We start from the raw sequence: 23398 nt of genomic DNA, 5'->3' as shown, positions 1-23398 counted from the left end.
GCAACCGGGACAGAATCCGGCACCCCGACCGGGACTAGAACCCGGTGTGCCGGCGCCGCTAGGCGGAGGATTAGCCTAGTGAGCCGCGGCGCCGGCCAGTCTGAAAGAATTTGACATGGAAAAAATGCCTTTTGGAGGGTGAAGAGTTGAAGGACCAGTGTCCATTTTTGTTGGACTGTTTAGTGAATGGAAGAATTTTACCATTGTAATTAAACTAGGTTGTCTTTTCCACAGAGATTATCTTGGTAAATAGAACCACTGAACTTAAATGTTATCATCACAATTGTATTTTTTAATGTTTTCTAAGATTTATTCAATGACAAAATCAGATAAGTGAATCATATTCAGTGGCCAAAACTTCTGTTTTGCTGCTATATATGTGGGTTGCTACAGAGGCTTGTAAATAAAATACTTGATTTGGTGACTTAACTTGGGTACTTCATAGGAGTGCCACACTTGCAAGGTGCAATAAACTTCCGAATATACACTTGTATACTTTGGGGAACCAATGGGTGAAGAAAGCAAGAGAAGCAAAAGGCTGCTGGGCTAGAGTGAGTGCTGAGACCTGCAGCAGGTTACAGTGGATGTCCATGGCCAGGGCATCTAGTTATAAATTCTTTTTAAAAAGTGATGATAACCAAATATATCAGTACATGGCCGCTGACTATGCTTAAAAATATTTTATTTTTATTATATAAAGCATTTAGCATTTCTGGTAAGTTTGTATATTAGTTTTATAAACATCTCAAAATTTAAAGTGCCATACTTTCATATGATGAGAGAAGTTTGTTCTTTTTGTTCCTTAAATACCCAAGGGTTTCATACACATATTCTATCACTACAAACTACCATTCTTGGCATCTACTAACTGATTCATATTTAGAAGAGATAAAATTAAATAAGCAATAGTAATGATATTTCATTCCCATTGGGAAATAAAGCCATTTTCTTTTTTAAAATCTCAGATTGCTGAGATTGTCAGCCAAAAGTAATAAAAAAGTATTAATGTTCATGTCCTGTGAGGTTTTATTATATCTACCTAACCAATACAGAAAAAACTAGAGGATTTTTCTCAGAAAAATGTATGTTCAGAGTCAACTACTTTAAGAGGTACAGTATAATTATACCCACCTTGACACAGCAATGCATGAAAGATTTCAAATGTAAGTATTAATATAGAATAGGATTATTGATTCATCCAGCAGTCCACTTTCTATCACATAATTGCAATTTATGAAAGTCATTGTGTTAAAAATTTTGAGCAGCAAACCTAAAACTATCAAAATGTGCCATGAAAGAATGACAAATTAGGAATCAGTAGTGGGAATTGAAAACTTGGGTATGTTTGTAATCCTTTCAGAAAGCCCTGATAATTTCAACTGACATGCAGAATGAAGAAGTTCAATGATTATCAAAATAGTTCTAGATAATAACAGTTTGGTTGGAAAATATATAGCAACTTTAAACTGATTTGGAAGTATGATTTTTTTGAATTGTACTTAGTTCTCCTTGCTTTGTGCAAGTAAACACAGTACATCTGGGGATGTACCGAAAAGAAATCAAAATACATTTTCATGTAAAGACTTATGTGCGAGTTCATTGGAATATTATTCATTATAACCAATGTTTATAACTAATTAAAGAAAAAGTGATATGGAATACCATCAGCAATAAAAAGATATAATGATGGCACACACTATAAATAATGTGAATTAATGTCATGAACATGAGGCTGAATGAGAGATGCCGAATGCCAAAGCAGTATATGTTGTGTTCTTCATGGGATCAGTGCTGTGGCATAGCAGGTAAAGCCACTGCCTACAGTGCCAGCATCCCATATGGGCGCTGGTTCAATCCCGGCTGCTCCACTTCCAATCCAGCTCTCTGCTATGGCCTGGGAAAGCAGTAGAAGATGGCCCAAGTCCTTGGACACCTACACCATGTGGGAGGCCTCAAAGAAGCTCCTGGCTTCGAATCGGTGCAGCTCAGGACATTGTGGCCATTTGGGGAGTGAACCAGTGAATGGAGGACCTCTCTCTTTCTGCCTCTGCCTCTGCTTCTCTGTAACTCTGCCTTGCAAATAAATAAACAAACAAACAAACCTTTAAAAATTTTTGCATTCTTCCATTTATTTGTAAGAGAGCTGAGGGTAAGTAGAATTGCTACAGAAGAACATGGAGAGTCTTTTGGGGCTACCGGCACTGTGATATGATTGTGTCACTGGAGGAAAGGTCGTGGAAGCCGTGGGGTTCTTGTCTTCATGTAAGAAAGAATTCAGGCGTGTGAAAGATGAGAGTGATAAGGCCTTATTGGGGATGGGGCATAGTCAGAATGGAAGGGACAGAGAGAGCACGCCCAGTTGCTGGGACCGGGGGAGAGCGAGGTGACATGGTTGAATGGGGAGAATACACCTGGGCAGGCCAAGGGGAGTGCTCAGCCGAGAGGCAGAGGGCTGAGTCTGCAGTCTGTTTGGACTCCCTGGGTTTTCAAGGGAGTCTGTTTACCCACCTCCCCCTCTCCTTCAGGACAAAATTTGGTAAAACTTAGCAAACTCCTCCCCAGATTTGCTGGTGCTGGGCAGAGTGTAGGGGTTTCCCTTGGGCGTCTGTGAAGGTTTTATGCCCCATGTTATCAGGTCAGGTAGCCCATTTGGTCCTGAGGAGAGGATTCTCCTGGGAGCTTTCCTTGGGGGAAGGGCTGGGACCCCCTGGGAGGTTATCAGGGTCTGGGCAGGACTTTGAAGTGCGAGATGCTGGGCTTCTGGGGCTTCCGCAGTGGGTGCTGGTCTTCAGGCCTGTCTCCACACACACATAGCCTCAATTTCTGACTCCCTGCCTAACGGTTGTACATCTCTATAAATTTACAGAAAATTACTGACTTGTTCACTTATAATAAGTGAGTTTTGTGGCATGCATATTATATCTTCATAAAGTTGCCAACATTTTAAAATAAAGTAGCACAGAATGGCAAGAAGTGGTAGTCGGGGGGGGGGGGGATAGATGAAACAGATTGGTGATGAGTTGATAATTTTTAAAACTTGGGAATGAGTGTGTGGGATCTTTTCTCACTCTTTTTCTGTCTTTGCACATATTTTACACTTTCAAAACTAAAAGTTAAATTTTTAAAACTTGGTCCTGTTGTATCTAGATTCCACAGCAAAGAAAGTCAGCCTTGATAATGTTACTGTATGGACTAATTACACAATTAATTTTCTGTAAGATCAATGTAAATATAAATAAGTCAGCATTTACTTATTATATTATTTTTTTACCCATTTGTTTAAATAGAAGACAATATAAGAGTTCTTTAAACAAATTTATTGTAACTAAAATAGTGTATATTTGACATGCCATGGGCAAACTAATCTTTATATGTCAGTTATAATAGCTTCAAGCACACTTGGAGTAATAATTTCTGGACCAAGTGTTCAGTGTACTGGCATTTCTGGGAAAAAAATCATTAACTATGAACAGAAATAGAAGCCTTCTGTTTGTGGTGTGCTAGAATAAATTAATGAACCATAGTAGAAGTTTAAAAATTCCTTTTATTAAATGAAACAGAAGGAGCAAATTATGTCCATTGTTTGGGACCTTTTGTAGTTGTTAACTTATAGTCGTATATTTTCTTTGATTATTTGTCTGGCATATTTGTCTCAATAATAGAATCCAGTGTAAAGGATCTCCTTGAAAGATTTGTAGCTTAAGATAGGCAGTAGGGCAAAGAAGCATTTATCTCATTCTCTTTGGAATCATGGTGCCATTTCTGTTGGCTATTGGTACACACAGACTAAAGTATCTGAAGAGTCTACAGAGCATGGCCTGATGTGATTTTTAAGCATTGAATGTTTGCTCCTTCTTTCCTTATGCTATGAAACTTCAAAGGCCAAGTTTCGATGATATAAAACATTGAGTCATCTTTAACTCAGATTCCTATTGAGAGCCGATGTTTCATGATCTCTGAGAAACTATTTCAAAATGTTTCTGATCCTCCAAGTTACTGTATCCTTATTTACATTGAAGTGTTTCTGAAGTATCAATGCAGTTTACTTAACTTTTATTTTGATATAATTTCAAGCTTATAGAAAAAATGCAAAAGTAGTTCAAAAATATTCATATTCCTTTATCCAAATTAACTAATTATTAACATGTGGCCCCATTTCTGTATTATTGAAGTAATTTTATAAATGTGATTGTAATAATTTTATAGCAACATACTTAAATAATTTAACTTTGAGCTAGAGGAGACAGTTTGCTGCCTCAGTCAGTAAATCTACATCCAACTGCCAGCCTTTGAACTGGGAAGCTGATTTGATTTCTCCAAATCTGAAATTCACTCCCAATCATGGGTGATTTGAGTGTCAGGACACCCAAAAATTTCCCAAAGAACCACTGCTGCTCCTCAAACTGTGATCCGTCAAAGCGCCTTGAGTTAACGAGAGCTGGAAGGAACTAGAAGCTGCTTTAGATCCAAGGTCTCTTTTACGTTCCCTTGTTTTTCCCTGCAAGTTCGGGGAGAGGCTTTCTCTGACTTGTCAGATGGAGGAAATGTCTCCCAAAGGAACTGCAATTGTCTTAAATTCCCTCGGAATCTCGTCAACTGGCCAGGAAAGACGAACTGGAGAGGAGACTGAAAGTCATCACCAGGCTGAGAGACATTTCCTCTCCTGAAAGTTTTTTAATGTTCATTTGTTTTCATCAACTGAAAGGTAGAACAGGAGATAGCAACAAAGGGAGAGAGGAAGAGAGAGAGCGAGCAGGAGAGGGCTTCCCTCTGTTGCTTCATTTTTCAAATGCCTACAGCAGTCAGGGGTGGCCCAGGCCAAAATCAGGAGCACGGAAATCTCTGTGTCTCCCTTCCGGGTGGGTGGGACACAGGTATTTGAGCCAAGATCTGCTGCATCCCAGGATCCGTTAGCAGGAAGCTGGATGGGAAGTGGTGTAGCCAGGGTTAGAATCGACACTCTAACATGCGGTGCGGGTGTCCCAAATGCAGCTCCAGATACCGTGCCATGTCACCACCCCTATCCAAATTTGAAAGGATGGAAGCTCAGGGCCCAGTGTTGTGGCACAGCAGGTTGGGCTGCTGCCTGGAATGCTGGCATCCCACACAGGCGCCAGTTCCAGTCCTGACTGCTCCACTTCTTTTTATTTTTCTTTTCAGAAAAGAAAATGTTTGTTACACAGTAGAATATATGGAATAAGATGCAAAACTACAAAATAGTATAAAGAGAAAGTATTTTTGTATGTAATTTTTTACCCTCCTGGATTATGCCATGTGTCAGGGTATAGATAATTTTAATGATCCTGGAAATGCACTGTGAAATTGCTTATCCAAAATGTCAACCAATTAATACTGCCACCGTCACTAGATTTAAATGATACTGTTATTCTCTGATTTTAGTTTATTATTAATCCACTGGTGTTAACGTGTTAATTTCAAAACTACAGAGGTGAAAATAGTGTCCTTATTCTTTCTTTTCAAAGAATTAGGAGACATGTTTTCTATAAAATAAACTGAAATCAATTAGATAATTGTATAATTTGACTTCTTTTTTAAACTTTTATATAATAAATATAAATTTCAAAAGTATAACTTTCATGTTATAGCGGCTTTTCCCCCATAACCTCCCTCCCACCCACAATCATCCCATCTCCCACTCCCTCTCCCATCCCATTCATCTTTGAGATTCATTTTCAAATATCTTTATATACAGAAGATCAACTTAGTATATACTAAGTAAAGATTTCAACAGACTGCACATACACAGACACACAAAGTATAGAGTACTGTTTGAGTAGTAGTTTTACTGTTAATTTGCATAGTACAACACATTAAGGACAGAGATCCTACATGGGGAGTAAGTGTACAGTGACTCCTGTTGTTGATTTAACAATTGACACTCTTAGTTATCACCCGAGGCTCTTGTCATGAGCTACCAAGGCTATGGAAGCCTCTTGAGTTTGCCAACTGCAATCTTATTTAGGCAAGGCCATAATCAAAGTAGAAGTTCTCTCCTCCCTTCAGAGAAAGGTACCTTCTTCTTTGATGGCCCATTCTTTCTGCTGGGATCTCACTCACAGAGATCATTCATACAGGTCTTTTTTTGTTTTTGCCACAGTGTCCTGGCTTTCCATGTCTGAAATACTCTCATGGGCTTTTTAGCCAGATCCGAATGCCTCAAGAGCTGATTCTGAGGCCAGAGTGCTGTTTAGGGCATCTGCCTTTTCTATGAGTCTGCTGTGTAGCCTGCTTGCCATGTTGGATAGTTTTCTCCTTTTTAACTCTATAAGTTATTATTGGCAGACACTAGTCTTGTTTATGTGATCCCTTTGACACTTATCCCATCATTATGATCAATTATGAACTTAAACTGATCACTTTAACTAGTAAGCTGGTATTGGTACATGCCACCTTGATGGGATTGATTTGGAATCCCCAGGCACGTTTCTAGCTCTACCATTAGGGGTAAGTCCGAGTGAGCATGTGCCGAACTGTACATCTCCTCCTTCTCTTATTCCCACTGTTATATTTAACAGGGATCACTTTTCAATTAAATTGAAATAACTAAGCATAATTATATGTTAACTAAAGAGTTCAACCAATGGTATTAAATAGAACACACACAAAAAAATACTAAAAGGAATAAAATAGTAAGTTGTTCTCCGACCGTCAGGACAAGGGCTGCTGAAATCATTGTTTCTCATAGTGTCCATTTCCCTTCAACAGGTTTCCTTTTAGGTGCACAGTTAGTTGTCACCGATCAGGGAGAACATCTGGTATTTGCCCCTTTGGGACTGGCTTATTTCACTCATCATGATGTTTTCCAGATTCCTCCATCTTGTTGCAAATGACCAGATTTCATTGTTTTTTTACTGCTGTATAGTATTCTATAGAGTACATATCCTGTAATTTCTTTATCCAGTCTACTGTTGATGGGCATTTAGGTTGATTCCAGGTCTTAGTTATTGTGAATTGCTGCTCCAGTGCTGATCTAGCTCCTTGCTAATGCTCCAGGGAAAGCAGCAAAGATGGCCCAATATCTTGGGTCCCTGTCCCTACATGGGAGACCCAGGGGAAGTGCCTGTTCCTGGCTTTGACTTGGCCAAGCCTCAAAATTGCAGGATATAAAATTAACACACAAAAATCAATAGCTTTTTTTTAAAGATTTATTTATATTTGAGGAGTGAACTAACACATGAAAGATCTATTTCTTCCTTTCTCTATGTAACTATACCTTTCAAATAAATAATCTTTTTTTTAAAACATGTTTTTAACTAAGGGAGTTACATTTTGCAGCAAGAATTTGTAAGACTGACTTCCTTTTTAGTAGGTAGCTTTTCATTCGCCAGTTTTTGAAATTTTCCAACTGTGGCTAAAGAAAAATGGTTCTGAACTCTAGGGACTTCAGTCTACAGCCTGCTGTCCCAGGTCATTAAATGATGGTATGAACACCTAATTTTCAATACTGAACACTTTCTTTTTTAAGATTAGATACAAAAAATTGGAAAGGAGCAAGTCAAAGTATCCTTGTTTGCATATAACATAATCTTTTATATGGAGGAACCAAAAGGTTACCTTAAAGACAATCAGAATCCATAGAGAATGCAGCAAAATTGCAGGATATAAAATTAACACAAAAATCAATATCATTTTTTAAAAAGATTTATTTATTTATTTGACAGGTGGAGTTACAGACAGACAGAGGGAGAGACAGAGGGAGAGACAGAGAGAGAGGTCTTCTTCCACTGGTTCACTCCCCAAATGATCACAACAGCCAGAGCCAGGCCAATCAGAAGCCAGAAACCAGGAGTTTCTTCCAGGTCTCCCATGAGGGTGCAAGGGCCTAAGCACTTGGACCATCTTCCACTGCTTACACCACAGCACTGGCCTTAATCAATAGCATTTATTTTCTTTTTTAAAGATTTTTTAAAATTTATTTGAAAGAGTTACACGAGAGAGAGAGAGAGAGAGAGAGAGGGAGGGAGAGAGAAAGGTCTTTCATCCACTCCCCAGTTGGCCACAATGGCTGGAACTGCACCAATCCAAAGCTAGGAGCAAGGTTGGCTTCTTCTAGGTCTCCCACACAGGTGCAGGGGCCCAAGGACTTGGGCCATCTTCTACTGCCTTCCCAGGCCATAGCAGAGAGCTGGATCAGAAGTGGAACAGCCAGGTCTTGATCTGGCACCCATATGGGATGCCAGCACTACAGGCTGCAGTTTTACCCACTACGCCACAGCACTGGCCCCTCCATAGCATTCTTATACATCAACAATGCTTTGCTGAGAAAGAACTTGTAAGAGCATTCCCATTAACAATAGCTATAAAAAATTTTAAATACTTTGGGATAAATTTAATCAAGGATGTGAAAGTTCTCCATGATGGAATTTAGAAAACATCATTGAAGGAAATAGAAGATGGCATGCACATGCGCACACACACACATGCATACACACAACTAGACACACCTTCCATGTTCATGGATTGAAAGAATTAATATAGTCAAAATGTCCATACTAGACAAAGCACATTACAGATTTAATGTGATCCCCATCAAAATACCAAGGACACTCTTCAGAGATCAAGGGGGAAAAATCCTAAAATTTATATGGAAATACAAAAGACCCTGAATAGCCAAATGAACCTTAAACAATAAAAATAAAGTTGGAGGCATCACAATACCAAATTTCAAGAATACTGAATGGCTGTTATGACCAAACAGCTTAGCACTGACACAAAACAGACATGTAGCCCAATAGACCATCACAGAAACTTCAGAAAGTCATCCATGCATCTGCAAATAATTAATCTTTGACAAACAAACTAAACTCACTCCCTGGAGAAAGGATGGTCTCTTCAACAAATGGTGTTAGGAAAATTGTATTTCCACATGCAGAATATTGAAACAAGACCCCTCCCTTATACCTTTGAACTTCAACTCACAATGGATCAACAACCTAAACATTGAACCTAAAACCATCGAATTACTGGATGAAAACATAGGGGAAATGCTGCAAGACATTGGCCTAAGGAAAGATGTCTTGGATAAGACACCAGTAGCATAGGCAATAAAAGCAAAAATGCCAACTATGATTAGATTAAGCTAACAAGCTTCTGCGCAGCAAAGAAAACATTTGACAAAGTAAAGAGGCAGCTAACAGAATGGGAGAAAATACTTAAAAACTATATTTCTGATAAAGGTTTAATGTCCAAAATATATAACGAGCTCAAGATACTCAACATTAAAGAATGTTTTACGGGGTCCAGCATGGTGGCATAGCAAGCAAAGCTGCTGTATGCAATGCTGACATCCCACATTGGAGTGTTCACATTCCAGCTGCTCCACTTCCCATCCAGCTCTATGCTGATGGCCTGGGAAAAGCAGCGGAAAATGGCCCAAGTGTTTATATCTCAGCCACGCACATGGGAACCTGAAGGAACCTCCTGGCCCCTGCCTGGCCTAGCCCTGGCCATTGCAGCCATCTGGAGAGTGAACAGGTAGATGGAAGATGTCTCTCTCTTTCCATCTCTCTGTAAATCTTTCAAATAAAAAAGAAATAAAGCTTTTTTTTGAAAAAAAGGAATGTTTTACAAAATACTTGGTGATACATAAATATACAAAACTATTTAAAATATTAATTCAATGTGAGACAGATTGGCTAACTGAATGTAATAAGCAAAACAGGGCTAGTTTTTCCTAAACTGTTATGGATTTTTAAATTATGTTTCATAAGCATCAGTGATTTGGTTAATATTGTGAATAGATTTTAGCATGGAGCCCATGATCCCCTCTTTCTGATATTAATATCCATGGGTAATGGTCTCCCTTTGAATGTGAGTAGCCCTCTCTCTGAGAGTCTGAAATTAACTGAATTCTGCAATAGTATGAGTAACATGAGTACAACACATGAATGAGGTAACAAATCCTTTCACACTCAAGCACCATATGAGACTTTAATCCATACTGAAACCTTGATTTAAGCCTGGCAGATGTCTCAGCTAAGCAGTGCCCAGAATCTAACTCTCAGAAACTGTGAACTAATATATGAGCCGCTTTAAACCACAAAGTTTATGGCGATGTTGTTACATAACAACAGATCATTTGTACAGCTAATCTGATGTGGTTGTAACTACAATGCACCCACAGAACTGAACATTCTTTGATATTCCACTCAGATAACAATTCACATATGTCATAAGCAAATCACATATGTAATGAATAAAACAAGCCTATATGCTTTGATGCTCAAAATTGAATTCTGTAGTGAAAAAGCTGCTTCTAACCAGCACAAAATTATAGTAAAATAATTTGCTAGGATGTTTATTATATGATAGTAGTAGTGGAATAACTGCATTTCTCTACAGATAATCACCTGAAGTGAAGTTCTATTTGTTTAATAATGTGATAAAGATAACAGGAATTAAAAAATTCATAGAAAAGTAAAATTAAAAGATAATACATGTTTTCAATGAACATTTTGAAGATGCCTCATATATATTAACTATGCATTTGCTCTTCAATTTCTTTTTTTGCTTCTGTGTTTTGAAGATGTTTGATATATAGTTCAATTCTTACGTGAGTTTCTTGTACTTTGTTTACATGGCAATGTTTGTTCCTAAAACGTCTTTCATTAATTCATATTAATATCATTAGGTATATACCAAATATATTTTCCAAAGGGTAAAAGTAGCACAATGAACACTTCAAACAAATCACCATCTTCAGCAATTGTCAAGTCTGGCTGAGCTTGTTTCTTGTACAGCTCTACCTGCTTCCACAGAATTCCTATGTGTCCACATGTAAATATCTTAGAATACAGTTCTAAATTTTAAAAAGAGCAACCTTTAATTTCAAATCCCTTCAAACTTGTAGGTGTTAACAGAATAACAAAATACCATCTGTTCCTTTTATCATGTGTGAACTTTTTTCATAAATGAGAGAACATTTAAAAATTTGGAATTATGTGTACAATCGTAAATCAATGTTATGAGCTTGTAACATATTGGTAGCAATTACATCTCCATGCTTGTATTTGAAAATGAACTTGTTACAGCAATATCTTTCTCATTTAAGGAGATACTTACTTTCTGATAAAAATATGAAGTTTCAGAAATGATAGTAATTCAATACCAAATATGTGAGTTGTGAAGATTAATGGGATAAACAGTATCCAGTATCCAGTGAGTTTTGGGAAATGTCTGTTCTAACATAACATTATTCACTTCATGTTAATAATTTTGTGCAGAAACCAAAAATATATCTAAATGTTTCTATATGAGTTGCCAAGAAATTCTATTTTCAAATATTTATCCTAAGGAAGCAGCATAACACAAGTACAAAGGTATATTTTCTCATATGTACAGTAAGCATTATTCTACTATAGGGAATTATTTACAAAGAGATTATACTTTAAATTAAAATGAAATACTTAATTACTAAAAATGATGCAGAATCATATTAAGTATTAGTGGGATATCAGATTATACACATATATGATACACTTATTATTAGAGGCACTCACAACCACTGCATGGCACAATTCCTGAGGCAACATTCACAAACACTACAATGCAACTGCTGTCTTGGTGGCATTTCCTACACTACAGAGTTCAGGACAGGGATCTGGGATTGGGTTCATTCATTTTCTAACCCTTGTCTCCACATCTAAGTTGTGTAAGTGTTAAAATCATTTCTCTGGGGTTAATGTGAATATTAAATGAGCTTATTCATCAAATGCACATTATATCATGACACTCATTATTTTTATTTGTTCATGTAGGATCTGTACCAATTATGTTTTTCTCACTACTGTATCCATATATATAATTGCTTTTCAATAGTATTTTTATATTTTAAATTAAAAATTAATCCAAGTGTAAGTTGTATTGTATATAATTCCTTTATAGGGTGGAAATTCTGCAACACATGTCTAGCTTTAATAGTGGTATCATTATTATGTAAAGCTTAATTTTGTTGTTTATATTTTATGAAGATTTTAACTTGAGCATATATTTTTTTTAAACTTTTATTTAATGAATATAAATTTCCAAAGTACGGCTTATGGATTACAATGGCTTCCCCCCATATCGTCTCTCCCACCCGCATCCCTCCCCTTTCCCACTCCCTCTCCCCTTCCATTCACATGAGGATTCATTTTTGATTCTCTTTATATACAGAAGATCAGTTGAGCATACATTAAGTAAAGATTTCAACAGTTTGCTCCCACACAAACATAAAGTGAAAAATAATAGATGATTTTTAAGTGATGATGAAATCAGATCAGACCTATTGTCATGTTTAATCCCAGTGAGAGTCAAATTGGGAATTGATAATTTCTTCTTCTTCTTTTTTTTTTTTTACAGAAGATCAGTTTAGTATACATTAAGTAAAGATTTCAACAGTTTGCACCCCCATAGAAACATAAAGCGAAATATTACTGTTTGAGTACTCATTATAGCATTAAGTCTCAATGTACAGCACATTAAGGACAGAGATCCTACATGAGGAGTAAGTGCACAGTGACTCCTGTTGTTGACTTTACAAATTGACACTCCTGTTTATGGCATCAGTAATCTCCCTATGCACCAGTCATGAGTTTCCAAGGCTATGGAAGCCTTTTGAGTTCACCGACTCTTATCTTGTTTAGACAAGGTCATATTCAAAGTGGAGGTTCTCTCCTCCCTTCAGAGAAAGGTACCTCCTTCTTTGATGACCTGTTCTTTCCACTGGGATCTCACTCACAGAGATCTTTCATTTAGTTTTTTTTTTTTTTTTTTTTTTTTGCCAGAGTGTCTTGGCTTTCCATGCCTGAAATACTCTCATGGGCTTTTCAGCCAGATCCGAATGCCTTTAAGGCTGATTCTGAGGCCAGAGTGCTGTTTAGGACATCTACCATTCTATGAGTCTGCTGAGTATCTCGCTTCCCATGTTGGATCACTCTCCCCTTTATTTATTCTATCAGTTAGTATTAGCAGGTACTAGACTTGTTTATGTGCTTCTTTTGATTCTTAGTCCTTTCATTATGATCAATTGTGAACTGAAATTGATCACTTGGACTGGTGAGATGGCATTGGTACAGGCCACCTTGATGGGATTAAATTGGAGTCCCCTGGTATGTTTTTAACTCTACCATTTGGGGCAAGTCAGCTTGAGCATGTCCCAAATTGTACATCTCTTCCCTCTCATATTCCTACTCTTATGTTTAACAGGGATCACATTTCAGTTAAATTTCAACACTTAAGAATAACTGTGTATTAATTACAGAATTAAACCAGTCATATAAGTAGAGCAGACAAAAAAACTACTAAGAGGGATAATGTATTAAGTTGTTCATTAACAGTCAGGGCTATGCTGATCAAGTCACCGTTTCCCATAGTGTCCATTTCACTTCAACAGGTTTCCTTTTTGGTGTTCAGTCAGTTGTCACCGATCAGGGAGAACATATGGTATTTGTCCCTTTGGGACTGGCTTATTTCACTCAGCATGATGTGTTCCAGATTCCTCCATTTTGTTGCAAATGACTGGATTTCGTTGTTTCTTACTGCGGTATAGTATTCTAAAGAGTACATATCCCATAATTTCTTTATCCAGTCTACCGTTGATGGGCATTTAGGTCGGTTCCAGGTCTTAGCTATTGTGAATTGAGCTGCAATAAACATTAGGGTGCAGACCGCTTTTTTGTTTGCCGATTTAAATTCCTTTGGGTAAATTCCAAGGAGTGGGATGGTTGGGTCGAACGGTAGGGTTATCTTCAGGTTTCTGAGGGATCTCCAGACTGACTTCCATAGTGGCTTGACCAGTTTGCATTCCCACCAATAGTGGGTTAGTGTCCCTTTTTCCCCACATCCTCGCCAGCATCTGTTGTTGGTAGATTTCTGCATGTGAGCCATTCTAACCGGGGTGAGGTGAAACCTCATTGTGGTTTTGATTTGCATTTCCCTGATTGCTAGTGACCTTGAACATTTTTTCATGTGCCTGTTGGCCATTTGGATTTCCTCTTTTGAAAAATGTCTATTGAGGTCCTTGGCCCATCTCTTAAGTGGGTTGTTGGTTTTATTGTTGTGGAGTTTCTTGATCTCTTTGTAGATTCTGGTTATTAACCCTTTATCTGTTGCATAGTTTGCTGTCGCTCCCCGTCTTCGTGGAGGAACGACACAGGACCCTGCGCTGTTCTTTTTTCTGCTCGGCCCTCCCCGGGTTTTCTGCTGGTTCTTCCCGGGTTGGCTACCGACCCTTCCACCTCTGTGGAAGGGCAGTTCCCCCTAGCCACTTTCCCCACTTCCGCGGGGGAGCGGCACACCGCCGGCCGGCTCTCTCGGGGGCTGCACAGGTGTTCCTTCAGATAGATGTTCCCCTTAGATGTTCCTGGTGCATGTTGTCTCTCTCCTCCTTTATAGCCCTCTTCCACCAATCCCAACTCTGCTACCCACACGCCGAGTACGCTGCTCTCCTCCAATCAGGAGCAGGTCCTACAGTTTATTGGTTGAACTGGAGGCAGCTGTGTAGAAGCTGTTTCCTCCTCTCCCAGCGCCATATTGTGGGAGAGCAGATGCATAGAATAAGTCTTAATTCCAGTAATTTAGTCTAGTCCGAGTTGCTCCCAGTTGCTCCCCACAGTTTGCAAATATTTTTTCCCATTCTGTCAGTTGTCTCTTCACTCTCCTGACTGTTTCTTTTGCAGTACAGAAACTTCTCAATTTGATGCAATCCCAATAGTTGATTTTGGCTTTGACTGCCTGTGCCTCCCGGGTCTTTTCCAGAAATTCTTTGCCTGTGCCAATATCTTGAAGGGTTTCTCCAATGTTCTCTAGTAACTTGATGGTGTCAGGTCATAGATTTAGGTCTTTAATCCATGTTGAGTGGATTTTTGTGTAAGGTGTAAGGTAGGGGTCTTGCTTCATGCTTCTGCACATGGAAATCCAGTTTTCCCAGCACCATTTATTGAATAGACTGTCCTTGCTCCAGGAATTGGTTTTAGATCCTTGATCAAATATAAGTTGGCTGTAGATGTTTGGGTTGATTTCTGGTGTTTCAATTCTGTTCCATTGGTCTATCCATCTGTTTCTATACCAGTACCATGCTGTTTTGATTACAACTGCCCTGTAGTATGTCCTGAAATCTGGTATTGTGATGCCTCCGGCTTTGTTTTTGTTGTACAAGATTGCTTTAGCTATTCGAAGTCTCTTGTGCTTACATATGAATTTCAGCATCATTTTTTCCAGATCTGAGAAGGTCTTCGGTATCTTGATTGGTATTGCATTGAATCTATAAATTGCTTTTGGGAGAATGGACATTTTGATGATATTGATTCTTCCAATCCATGAGCATGGAAGATTTTTCCATTTCTTGGTATCCTCTTCTATTTCTTTCTTTAAGGTTTTGTAATTCTCATCATAGAGATCTTTAACGTCCTTGGTTAAGTTTATTCCAAGGTATTTGATTGTTTTTGTAGCTATTGTGAATGGGATTGATCTTAGAAGTTCTTCCTCAGCCATGGCATTGCTTGTGTATACAAAGGCTGTTGATTTCTGTGCATTGATTTTATACCCTGCTACTTTGCCAAACTCTTCTATGAGTTCCAATAGTTTCTTAGTAGAGTTCTTTGGGTCCCCTAAATAAAGGATCATGTCATCTGCAAAGAGGGATAGTTTGAGTTCTTCCTTCCCAATTTGTATCCCTTTAATTTCTTTTTCTTGCCTAATAGCTCTGGCTAGAACCTCCAGAACTACATTGAATAGCAGTGGTGAGAGTGGGCATCCCTGTCTGGTACCAGATCTCAGTGGAAATGCTTCCAACTTTTCCCCATTCAATAGGATGCTGGCTGTGAGTTTTTCATAGTTTGCTTTAATTGTATTGAGGAATGTTCCTTCCAAACCCAGTTTGCTTAGAGTTTTCATCATGAACGGGTGTTGTATTATCAAATGCTTTCTTGGCATCTATTGAGATAATCATATGGTTTTTCTTCTGCAGTCTGTTAATGTGGTGTATCACATTGATTGTCTTGCGCACATTAAACCATCCCTGCATACCAGGGATCAATCCCACTTGGTCTGGGAGAATGATCTTTCTGATGTGTTGTTGCATTCTATTGGCGAGAATTTTATTGAGGATTTTTGCATCTATGTTCATCAGGGATATTGGTCTGTAATTCTCTTTCAGTGCTGCATCTTTTTCCCGCTTAGGAATTAAGGTGATGCTGGCTTCATAGAAAGAATTTGGGAGGATTCCCTCTTCTTCGATTGTTCTGAATAGTTTGAGAAGAATTGGAGTTAGTTCTTCTTTAATGTCTGGTAGAATTCAGCAGTGAATCCATCTGGTCCTGGGCTTTTCTTTGTTGGGAGGGCCTTTATTACTGTTTCAATTTCTGTCTCAGTTATGGGTCTGTTTAGGTTTTCGATGTCTTCCTGGTTTAATTTAGGTAGGTTGCATGTGTCCAGGAATCTATCCATTTCTGATAGGTTTCCCTGTTTGCTGGCATACAAGTCCTTGTAGTAATTTCTGATGATTCTTTTTATTTCTGTGGTGTCTGTTGTTACATTTCCTTTTCCATCTCTGATTTTATTGATTTGGGTCTTTTCTCTCCTTTTTTTAGTTAGTTGGGCCAATGGGGTGTCAATTTTGTTTATTTTTTCAAAAAACCAGCTCCTCAATTGGCTGATTTTTTGTAATGTTTTTCTTGATTCAATCCTGTTGATTTCTTCTCTGATTTTAATTATTTCTCTTCTCCTACTAGATTTGGGTCTGGTTTGCTGTAGGTTTTCTAGATCCTTGAGGTGAATTGAAAGCTCCTCTATTTGGTGCCTTTCCAATTTCTTGATGTAGGCACCTATTGATATAAATTTTCCTCTTAACACTGCTTTTGCTGCATCCCATACGTTTTGGTATGTTGTGCTGTTATCCTCATTTACTTCCAGAAAATTTTTGATTTCTCTTTTAATTTCTTCTATGACCCATTGTTCATTCAGGAGCATGTTGTTCAATCTCCATGTGTTTGTGTATGCTCTAGGGATTCCTGAGTTGCTAATTTCCAACTTCATTCCTTTATGGTCTGAGAAGCTGCATGGTATGATTCTAATTCTTTTGAATTTGCTGAGACTTGCTTTATGGCCTAGTATGTGGTCAATCCTAGAGAAGGTTCCATGTACTGCTGAGAAGAATGTAAAATCTTTAGCTGTTGGATTGAAAGTTCTGTATATATCTGTTAGATCCATTTGGGCTATAGTGTCGTTTAAATCTACTGTCTCCTTGTTGATCTTCTGTCCTATTGATCTGTCTATTTCTGAGAGTGGAGTATTGAAGTCCCCCAGTACTATTGCATTGGGGTCTAAGTCTCCCTTTAAGTCTGTTAACAAATCTTTTAGATAAACTGGTGCCCTGTAGTTAGGTGCATATACATTGATAATTGTTATATCTTCTTGTATTGATCCCTTAATCATTATATAGTGCCCCTCTTTGTCTCTCTTAACAGTTTTTGTGGTAAAGTTTATGTTGTCCGATATTAAGATGGCTACGCCCGCTCTTTTTTCATTTCTGTTGGCATGGTATATCTTTTTTCCAGCCTTTCACTTTCAGTCTGTATGGATCTTTGTTGGAAAGATGTGTTTCTTGTAAGCAGCAAATAGATGGGTTTTGTTCCTTAACCCAATCAGCCAATCGGTGTCTTTTAACTGGACAGTTCAGGCCATTAACGTCCAATGTGACTAATGAAAAGTGGTAACTTTGCCCTGCCATTTGCCAAAGATAAGTTCTAATATATGCTTTGAATTCCCTGTGATCTTTTGCTGTGAGGTTTCCTTCCTTTATCTTCTTTCATATTGATGACTGTGTTTCTGTGTTTCTGTGTGTAACACATCTTTAAGCATCTGTTGCAGGGCTGGACGAGTGACGACAAATTCTTTCAATTTCTGTTTGCTATGAAAAGTCTTTATTTCACCTTCATTCACAAATGATAGCTTTGCAGGATATAATATTCTGGGCTGGCAGTTGTTCTCTCTTAGTACCTGGGCTATATCTCGCCATTCCCTCCTAGCTTGTAGGGTTTCTGATGAGAAGTCAGCTGTGAGTCTGATTGGAGATCCTCTGAGAGTAATCTGACGTTTCTCTCTTGCACATTTTAGGATCTTTTCTTTATGTTTCACTGTGGAGAGTTTAATTACAACGTGTCGTGGTCAGGATCTCTTTTGGTCGTGTTTATTAGGGGTTCTGTGAGCTTCCTGTACTAGGATTTCTCTGTCCTTCTCCAAACCTGGGAAATTTTCTGCTAATATCTCACTCAAAAGGCCTTCTAATCCTTTCTCCCTCTCCATGCCTTCAGGAACTCCTAGAACCCGAATGTTGGGTTTTTTAATAGTATCCTGAAGATTCCCGACAATATGTTTTAGATTTCTAATTTCCTCTTCTTTTCTTTGGTCTGACTGTATCCTTTCCTGTTCTCTGTCTTCTAAGTCCGATATTCTCTCTTCTGCTTCACCCATTCTGTTTGTAAGGCTCTCTATTGTGTTTTTCATTTGATCTATTGAATTCACTTCAGTCACTATCACAGTTTCCTGTTGTACTAGTTGTTTCATTTCATTTTGATTCCTCCTTAATATTTCATTTTTACGAGAGAGATTTTCTATCTTGTCCATTAAGGATTTCTGTAGTTCAAGAATTTGTTTTCGAGAACTTCTTAATGTTCTTATCAATTTTTTGAGATCTGCTTCTTGCATTTCTTCTATGTCATCATCTTCATAATCTTGAATTGGGGTGTCTTTTTCATTTGAGGGCATCATGGTGATTTCCTTGTTTTTATTACCTCGGTTTTTGCGTTTGTTATTTGGCATATTGGAGATATTTGGTTTCTTCACTGTGGTGCTTTTTCTTGTTATACTATGACTCTAGATTAAGTGGACTATCTGTTTTTGATGGAGCCTTAGGGCTTGAGATGGGTGTGGCCTGAGAGCTCTGTTTGGTGTGCCAAAGGTGACACTCCCAGGTTAGGCGTGGTAAATCTCTCTCTCTCTCTCTCTTTCTTTTTTTGATTCAAAAGGGAAGTAATTCCTCACAGCTGAACAAAGTTGGAGGTAGTTAGCAGGCAAATGATATACCCACAGGAGCCAGAGATCGGAAGCTCTTTCCCAAGGACCACACAGGGAATCTGTTCGGCCCTCAGAGTGGGCTCAAATTCTCCTTCAGTCTCCCACTGGGTTGCCAAAGTTACAGAATTGTAGCGTCTCTGGAGAGTGCTCACGTGAATTCCGTGAGTTCTCTCCCCCACCGTCTCTTTTTTCACAGTCTCAGTTCAGTAGCACCACAAATTTACTAGGTCCTAATCTCCTGTTAATTCGCCCTGCCCAGAGTCAGGTTTTTCTGCTAGGCTCAGGGCCGGTGCAGACCTGAGGTTGCTCTGCTTATGACGTATGTCCAAGGTGGCGCCTGCTCTTTGTCTTCCTCTCCCTTGAGAGGTGAGCGGAGAGAGAGAAACCCATGTCCGTACCAGTCACCTTTTTTTTTTTTCTCTCTCTCTCTCTTCCAGTTAGCCTGGTGAACTTTCCCCCGCTGGGGGTCATTCCCTCTAGTCTCCTCTCTCCGCTTGCCTGCCGGTGTCTCGGGCTATTGAGGTTCGGCTCACCTCGCGTTCCAGCACTGGTGTGTTGAGTCTGCCGGCCAGCACCATTTTTTCTGAGCATATATTTTTAAAAGTATTGTAAAATGCCTCTGTATACCTGCTTGCACTTATCTGACCTTTGACTCAGAAATTCCATTCCCAGGAGTTTACTCCCCCTCAAGTGGAAACAAATATTTTTAAAAAGTTCAACAATGTTCAAATGTTCATAGCAGTTTTATTTATGCCAGCCAGAAACAGGAACTCAGCCAACTACCAATCAATAAGTGAATTAGTTTAACACACTGTGATGAAAGTTAATGCAATACTAATACATGCAACCACATAGATGGATTGAATATATATATATATATAGAGAGAGAGAGAGAGAGAGAGAGGGAGAAAGAGAGCAAAATAAATTATACTGATGCTGGTATCACATCCTTTATATCAATATTTATAATAAAATAATCAGTGAATGTAGTTGTTGTTTTGTGGAAAGTGAGGGCAGAGTTTTATTGTGAAGAATAGAAGAAAATTTTCTAGGGCTTTGGTCAGATTCTATGTCTTAACAGATTTTTGGATTACAATTACATAGCTGTAAAAATTATTAATATATTCATGTGCACCAAATGCACACTTAAAATTTGTACATTTAATTAAACTTCACAAGAAAAAAAACTCATAACAATTATTTAATACAAAGTTGAATTATTTAGCAGAAAATACACTGATGAATTTAAGGATTACTCTATATGGTGTATTTCTGAAAGAGCAAATATAGTAAAATATAGATGAGAGATCTAGAAGAGAATATGAATATTCCTCTTAAATAAAACATTTTTTGTGTCCTTGAAATTTTTGATCAAAACTTAATAAATATATTTTAATAATAAATTCATAAAAGAAGTGTGGGTCACTGATTCTTTACCCATATCAAATGTACCTCAATGGTGACAAATTTAAGATATAAATAACCTCTTCTGATATGAAAAGTACCTAACAATAAAATTGAGTTGGTACCACTACAAATGAAAAATGGTATTTAAGCTATGATTTGCATTTTTGATTTTTTAATTTTGACATAAAATTACTTTGATCAGTTCAGCATATTAGGAAAGTAAGATCTGCTACAAATTTAATTTTATGTAAAAGTATATTTTGGCCAGCGCCGTGGCTCAATAGACTAATCCTCCGCCTTGTGGCGCCAGCACACATGGTTCTAGTCCCAGTCGGGGCGCCAGATTCTGTCCCAGTTGCCCCTCTTCCAGGCCAGCTCTCTGCTGTGGCCCGGGAGTGCAGTGGAGGATGGCCCAAGTACTTGGGCCCTGCACCCCATGGGAGACCAGGAGAAGTACCTGGCTCCTGGCTTTGGATCAGCGTGATGCACCGGCCGCAGTGGCCATTGGAGGGTGAACCAACGGCAAAAGGAAGACCTTTCTCTCTGTCTCTCTCTCTGTCCACTCTGCCTGTCAAAAATAAATAAATAAAAGTATATTTCATGCTTAAAAGTATTTTCCTTGTGCTTCAAATCAGATTCTGTGTAAGTGATTTGGTTCTTAACCTTCAAAGAGGAAAGGATAGTGGAGTAACTCGCCTTTCCCTCAAAATTCCTCAGTATAGAGAAGGCAAACACTCGGACACTGTGTAATACAAAGGACGGCTTAGTTGATAATCCTCTCTTTTCTCCCTTGTTTTCTTTTGCATTAAGTATGGGATAACTGAACACTAGTCTTATTTTGAAGTTAGGCTTAGTCATGAGACTATCTGAACCACAAGGTGGTCTATGTGTGGGTTATTTCTGGAGATATGATGTATTTTCCCTCTTCTATATAAAGCAGTATTTCAGAGATCTGTTGCTATCTTACAAACAAGCCCACAGCACTTTGGCTTAAAACAGAGATTTGCCAACAAGGACATTAGGACCAACCACTTATTATGAACAAAAATTTATATATATTTTTAACATTAACCTTTTTAAAAATTAATGTCATAATTTTAAATGCAGTCAATATGATGTTAATGCAATAGCCATTTTAAATTATATGCATTCTCATCTATTTAAAAATTTGTGGAAAAGCATTTTCTAAAGAGTGATAGTTTTATACTGTTTTTATTTGAATTCATATTTCCATTTCACTTCTGCAAAATATTTAAATTAAAATATTTTTTGTCTGCATGTAATTCATTAATATATTTCTCACATAAAGAAAAACTATTCAGAAATATAGTTATCGGTAAGTGCACAAGATTTTTACAATCTTACATTGAAGAAACAAGTCCCCTAAAAGGACAGTTCAAAAATGTAGCCATAACAGGGCATTCAAAGGGACAGGAGAAGGGAGAGACTAGTTATACAATCATTGTGTTAGACACATGAAGCAATAATGACTAAAGATTTCCTGACTCTGCCTGATAGCTGAGTGTCAGTAGAGTGGGGTGGTAACTACTCCATTGAACAGATCTTAATTCCAAAAAAAAAAAAAATTCCAGAAAATATTTGAGGATTTCATCAGGCACATAATTTCTTCTCAGGAAAAAAATGAGAAAAATTCTCTCCATCTGCACCTGGTACTTCTCCTCCACTTTTAGGCACTCTTTCTTGATCATTGTATTATGGCTTTGGAAGATGTTAAGATGAGAAGAAGCAGAGTAAGGGATATAAGGGAAATATCTGTACTATGTTTAGAATCCTCTAAGTCTAAATTACTTCAAATATTCTGATTTTAAATTAAATATTTATGTAGCCCCAATATTGTTGATTACTTTTATCAGAAACTATCAGATAAAAAGTGGGAAAGTGAAAATACATAGTATTTAGATTAATATCTGGAAGAGATACATACATAGTACAGAATATAAATAAATATAATACTAATGTTAAGTATTGTTATACAAATTTGTTGTATATAATGTTATTTAATGCCTATATTTTTCTTTACTTTAAATTTTTATTTTTGATATAGGAAATGCCTATTAAGATAAGTGCCCTATATTTAATGTATCTCGTGTTTAAACTAAATTCTGCACATATCAATGGGAATTGGTACATAAAGTATTCACAAACCATAAATGTATTTTGAGCACTGATTCCTCTGACTTACTCACCAAAAGAAATGGGACATTTGAAGAAAGTACTCAGAATCCATGGTATTAAACAGAAATCTGTTTAGAGGAGCAAACCCATTCATAACAGGATACGTTCCTAGGGTAGTTTACACTTAGTCTACAAACTATTTCGATTTTTGAATCATGACTACTTGTTATGGTAATAGATGGCACTTTTACCTAAGTGATTTCATGTTTTACTCGGGACAAAGTAGGTGATGTTAATGGAAATTGGTGTTTCTTGGAACTAACAAGTTCCTAACATACAGGGATGAGTGTGGTGTCTTTTCATGGTACCTGCTTCCAACGGGAAGTACCTTGTGGCTTGACAGTAAAGGTCCAAGAATTACTATAAATGTAGGGGGGTACTTTCGTACTAAATCTGCTTTTTGTCTTGGGTAAAAACACACCCCTAAGTGAGTGTGTGATTGGAGCAAAAACCGGCCCATGTGTAACTCCCTGTTGCTAATGTGTTGGCACAAGGAGGACTGACAGTATTTAGTGCTCAGTCAATGTTTCTTTGAAGTGAACTGAGTTTTATTGAGATTTTGTCTCCATACTGTTTCACATTTTTTTCCCAAGACAATTAGCACTATCCACTCTTGGTTTCAGTTTTATGGCCTCCAGACACTTCATTTACTACCTGGCTGAGCATCCTTTTTCGTTTGTTTATATATTCCTTTAAAGCCCCTCATTATTCACCATGTAAA

This window comes from Oryctolagus cuniculus, chromosome 12 (assembly GCF_051225735.1).
Source record: "Oryctolagus cuniculus isolate XC-2025 breed Fujian yellow rabbit chromosome 12, ASM5122573v1, whole genome shotgun sequence".
NCBI classification, from domain to species: domain Eukaryota; kingdom Metazoa; phylum Chordata; class Mammalia; order Lagomorpha; family Leporidae; genus Oryctolagus; species Oryctolagus cuniculus.
This window is presented reverse-complemented; position numbering follows the sequence as displayed.